The 4,468-nt window shown below is 39.6% G+C and overlaps 1 long non-coding RNA gene across 2 annotated transcripts; it reads right to left on the bottom strand.

Annotated features, from left to right (window-relative positions):
• Positions 1 to 169: 169 nt before the first annotated feature.
• On the bottom strand, positions 170 to 1,242 carry LOC146573346 (uncharacterized). Of its 2 annotated transcripts, none has more exons than XR_014892942.1 (3): positions 1,223 to 1,242; positions 739 to 849; positions 170 to 289 (listed from the first exon to the last, which is right to left on the bottom strand). It is a non-coding gene; the product is annotated as an uncharacterized LOC146573346 (long non-coding RNA). The 2 variants fall into 2 exon arrangements; XR_014892943.1 differs by lacking the exon at positions 1,223 to 1,242 and adding an exon at positions 956 to 1,214.
• Between the last annotated feature and the right edge of the window lie 3,226 nt (positions 1,243 to 4,468).

Genomic DNA, 4,468 nt, shown 5'->3' with positions numbered 1-4,468 from the left:
ATTTGCCTAAAACCTGTTCTGGCAATGACATGAAGAACCTACTTAGTTTAGCCTCTTGGATTAAAGCATAATATCTTTTTTTCAGCAATACAATCGAATGAGGTCAAAATAATAAATCATACCTTTCAATCACATTGTTTGTTTCAGAACGAGCGTGACTGAAGCGACAGCCGTAGTCACACCACATGTGGCCAATGCCTTCCCAGTGCTTCTGAAAATACTGGCACACCAAAGGGTATTGCTTAAATGTCTGGCAGAACTCTGCTGATGTGGCTTTAAAGTCGTCCTCCTAAGAGAATTGGATGCAACAGAATATATTTCAATCCATTTAACAGACCTATTGAAATCTTTAATATTATGTATTGAAGCCCTTTTCCTTTTATTGAATAACATTAAGAATTTTAAGTTATTAATAATATGTCGTGTTTTTGTATTAAGAAGCAATTATTTCTTCCCTTACAATGGCTATGAAGGAACACTAAACCTATAAGCATATTTGGTTTCAGCATCTGTCTGTGAAAGAATCCCACTCACAAGTTCTACTGCACAGTGGGTGACACAATGATGGTCTGCACAGCTTAAGTACTTGTTTTGATAAGCAAGATAAGAAGCCAGTTTTAGAAATTGTTTCAAAAATCTATTTTGTATCTCTCTGTAACTTTTTTTTAGCAACTGAAAGTTATTATGCTCTTAGTGTAATCAAGAAATCAAAATGTGAAATAGACAAATTACACTTACAGATGTGCAAGCTTTCAGCTTACAAAAGAAAGAAATGATTTCATTTCTCTTTTGGGTGTTAGAAAGCCCATGGACCCCGGACTCTGATTTTGAAAGCCATCGATTAACAGCCTGTGAATGTAAGAGAAAAAAAGTTAATCTGGAGAGAGAGACAGAGGAGCAACTGTACAAAAAGCATAAAAGAAAGCTGACGTCCAAAAATAACTTTGTCACTCACTGGACAAGAGGACCTGTGCATTACAGAAATCAACCAGGCAAACATATTTTTAAATGTCAAAAAGAGCTTTGGGAAGCAGCCACCAGAAGATGAGTGCACTGTGGTCTTAAATGGATGGACATAGTCACTCAACATTTTATCCCTTTATATTCATTAACCTGAGTAGGTGAATATCACAATGAGGCAAATCATAACAACAGGACCCTGTTGTAAAAATGTGTTTCAGGTGCATCTTAGACAACGTGAAAAGAAAACAATGTGGTTTACCTGCAAGACATGGTACCAGCATTAGAGATGGACCGATCCGATATTACGTATCGGTATCGGTCCGATACTGACCTAAATTACTGGATCGGATATCGGAGAAAAATAAAAAATGTAATCCGATCCATTAAATATCACGAAAGCACCTCACAAAACTTGCAACACGCCATAACTCGCCTCAGAACGTTAGCATGTTGGAGCAGTATGCATCACGTGATAGAGCGGCTGTGGCATGCAGGACCTGTCGGTGGTCTGGATAGCATGTGGAGCTTCGCTAGCAACCCGGCATTTCATCTCCGACAAAGTTATCCCGAGAGAAGTAAAGCAAGTGTGTAAGTCCATCTCTGAATGTTTGTAAAGCATTCCTGCGTTAAGCTTAACAAACGATATATGGAGCGACTGCCTCTTCTTGCTGCTACTTCAATCATGAAACTGCTTAACGATCAGCTGATCGGCTTTTCTGTCGCCAGTCGTGTCTCTAGTTTGCTTTTGGCCCACTTTGCACCAGAAAGAGGAAACCAGCGGCTGAACAACAGCAGCACGTTTAAGCTTGATCAGCTGTTGTTAGAATTTATTTAATATTACTTTCTACTCGAGGATCTTTTTCTATGTAGCTGACGCTGGTAACTGTGCAGGGGCGGATCTAGCAAAGTTTAGCCAGGGGGGCCGATAGGGCATGAACAGGGAAAAGGGGGCACAAAGACATACTTTTCTTTCTTATTCTCATTTAAAATGTCTAGCTTTTAATAAATAATTATCTGACACCCAAAGTTTTAATTTGATGCAAAATGAATAGAAGTCCATTATTGTATATAGTAACTATTAAGTCTAATATATATATACTGTATATACCCTAGTAAGCTATAGTACTTTTTCCTTTGGGAAGGTACCATCTGTGCAGTCTGCAATTTTGTTGAAGAAAGATGTTGAATCTATTTAATATTTCTTGAAAAATAATTGATTTCTGTGCATTTTTTTTCACACTGCATCAAATTAAGGTTGATTGTCGATTAAGCATCATGAGGTGGCGCGTGAGGGGTGGTTCCCTATTTTTTATTTATTTATTTTTGTTGTTGCTGGGAGTTGGAGCCCTATTAGTTAGGTTGCTTAATATTTATGCTAAGTACTCTTTAAAATACCAGAATAGGGAGGATGGTGTAGGTTTAAGTTTATTAGATTGGCGGCCGCTTGTCGGGGCCTGGGGCCTGGGGCTCGCTCGGGCCCCTTTGGAGGTGGGGTGCCCCCGGCCTCTCGGCCTGGGGCTCGGTCACTCAGGCGCAGCTGGGGGCCGGCGGAGCTCACGGGCGCGTCACTGCAACTCCCCCTGACTTCTGCTCCGCGGCTGCTGGGCGAGCCCTCATCTGGGACTCTCCTCAGCTCTTACTGGAACAGTGGCGCGGCTGCCCCTCTGTTGGTCTTCCATGGTCTCTTGTGTTCTGGGGGCCTCTGGATGTCTGGAGTTTTGATCTCCTCCATACCCGCTTCACACCCTGGAGGACGGGGCTGTGGCCCCCCCACACTCCCTAGCAGATCATTACATGGAGAAACCTTTGGAATGCAAGCATGCTGATCCACACAGGTATGCACACATGGGTATTCACAGACGCGGACTAAAGCTTTCTTGGCTGCTACCTCGAAGCACACTGTGCGCTGTCTATCTTGCGTGCTGCACAATATCGTTTATTATTTAGTAAATATTGATATCTATGGCTAGCTAGTTTATTGTGATGGTGCTTTGTTTTCTCTATTATTATGTTGCTCTTTGTTGTTTGCTGTCTCCTCTGTTTGTTTTTTTTTTTTTTTTTTTTTTTTCTCCATACAGGTGACCCAGGAGTTCTTTTTTTTTTTTTTTTTTTTTTTTTTTTTTTCCTCTCTCTTCCCCCCCCTTCTCACCGTCTCTTCTCCCCTTTGGTTTTCTTTCTTTCTCTCCCCCTCTTTCTCTCATTCATTCCCCCTGTCCTATTTATTAAAAAAAAAAAAAAAAAAAATGACAAAGGATGAACTGAAGCTCTGCCATCACGTAATGTCGCATACTGCTGTTTCTGATGTCATTTAAAAAAAAAAAAAAAAGTTTATTAGATTGATCAGTATTGCTGAACTATGAAATATTTTTTTTTTGCATACAGGTATAACAGAATAGCTTTAGTGTAGTTGTTGTTTTAAACTTGAGTATGAACTTATACAAAATGCAGCAAGATATTTAAAAAACAGTTTTGTTGATTAAAAAACACTATATCGGATTCATATCGGTATCGGCAGATATTCAAATTTATGATATCGGTATCGGTATCGGACATAAAAAAGTGGTATCGTGCCATCTCTAACCAGCATAGAAGGATAGCTGACTCTGGAAAAACCTTCTGCAAAGCATTTATTTCTGCAAAGTCTTTGTCAACCATAAATGCTCTACAGAAAAAAAGAAAACACTAAATGAGATTAAACAGTATGAAAATGTTTTTGCTATCTCAAAGCACCACTTCAATGCCAAATTAAACATTTCAACTCACAAGTAGATGTATAAAATACTGCATACAGCCTATAGGAATAACTTTAACAACTGGAAAGGAAAGTTTTTTGCAGCCCATGCTGCAGCTATAGCATTAGATTCTGGCATGTTATAACTTTTTTGAAAAGGAATTATTTCAAAATTAATAGCTGTCAATGTATTATTTACCTCGGGGAAGTTGGGAAATGCTCACAAACTATTCCAAGAACAGTTTCCAGGGTTTTCTGACTTTCGTTGCTGACAATAGCATAGGCCACAGGGACTCCATGCCCATGATCATCTCTTACAACAAGTGTGAATAAGGGAAATGAATACTGGTTAACGCAGTGCGTGGTGTCAACAAATACTAACTGTTTTGCATAGTTCTCCATGTTTGATTTCATTACAGGTGTCTGCAAAACAATCATTAGTTCTTGGTCAGATGTGTATGGTTGATAGAAGAGAACATGTTCTTGATGTTTTCCATTAAGTAAGGTATGTACACATTGACTGTCTCCACAGTTAAAGTGCTTCTTCCTCATCATGCAGGTTCTAACACTGTCAATGTCACGTGGTGTGACAAAATGCTCTCTGTTGTGAAGATCTCTGTGTCCATGTTCTTTGGCCCATTTATGACATTCGGTTAGTATGATGGCTGGCTTAGTTCCAAGGGAAAGCAGTTCCTCAATCTTCCTCCTCAAATCACTGGAAATATTGTTGAAATGTGCGTCTTTTGGGTCCGAAGGATCATGCCCATCATGCTT

The sequence above is a fragment of the Mchenga conophoros genome, linkage group LG6 (genome assembly GCF_057382185.1).
Source record: "Mchenga conophoros isolate Kocher_MC1m ecotype Shallow Benthic linkage group LG6, M_conophoros_male_GT1.1, whole genome shotgun sequence".
NCBI lineage: Eukaryota > Metazoa > Chordata > Actinopteri > Cichliformes > Cichlidae > Mchenga > Mchenga conophoros.
This window is presented reverse-complemented; position numbering and strand designations above follow the sequence as displayed.